Genomic DNA, 742 nt, shown 5'->3' on the forward strand with positions numbered 1-742 from the left:
AGTACCGGCCCAGTGGTAGCGCAGTGCTCTGTGTTGCTGAGGCCACAGGAGAAGGTCCTGGGTTCAGGTTCTGAGGTCTCTCCTGCACACTGGCATATGTGTACATGCCTATGATCCAAATTGGCTGAGGCTGGGAGTGGATTGTGCCCTAAGAACCTCTCTCTGTGTCTCTGTCTCTGTCTCCCTCTCTCTCAGAAAAAAAATAGGGGGACCAGCAATAAGTGTAATGGCTATGTTGCTGAACTCCCATGTAGTCGACAACGGTTCGAGTCCCAGACCCGGTGGCTTAAAATCACGCCAGGCACATGTGCCTCCGTGTCCAAGATCCCAAGAGGGGAATGGAGGAGAAGGGATTGTGGCGTGGCCATCCCCCCTGGGGGGTGATTTCTCGCTTTCTGTCTCTCTGTCTCTCTCTTTCTGGTGAACACATGTGCCCTATAGCAAAAACCTCTCCAAAAAAAGAAAAAAAATAGGTAAAAATAAACTTAAAACAAGGTTAACAAATAGTAAACATCAGGAAATAGTTTTATCTTCATTATTAAAAAATAAGAGTTATCTAATTGGATTTATTTTTTGGAAGTATGTGTCTTGGTTCTCAATTTTTGTGAACAGATAAATTATTCATATTTTAATTAAAATTCAGAAACAAAACACACCCAGGATGTAAAACAGCTTTTACACTTTCATATTTTAATGTGGAAATTGACTTTCAAAATAATGATTAGAGTACAGCATCAATTTT

General features: G+C 41.5%; 1 protein-coding gene across 1 annotated transcript in view; it reads left to right on the forward strand.

Moving 5' to 3' along the window:
- Positions 1–742, forward strand: part of HOOK1 (hook microtubule tethering protein 1) — a gene marked incomplete at its 5' end in the record, with an annotated part of 69,714 nt that overhangs the window by 19,210 nt on the left and 49,762 nt on the right.

This window comes from Tupaia chinensis, unplaced genomic scaffold (assembly GCF_000334495.1).
Source record: "Tupaia chinensis unplaced genomic scaffold, TupChi_1.0 Scaffold000425_1, whole genome shotgun sequence".
NCBI lineage: Eukaryota > Metazoa > Chordata > Mammalia > Scandentia > Tupaiidae > Tupaia > Tupaia belangeri.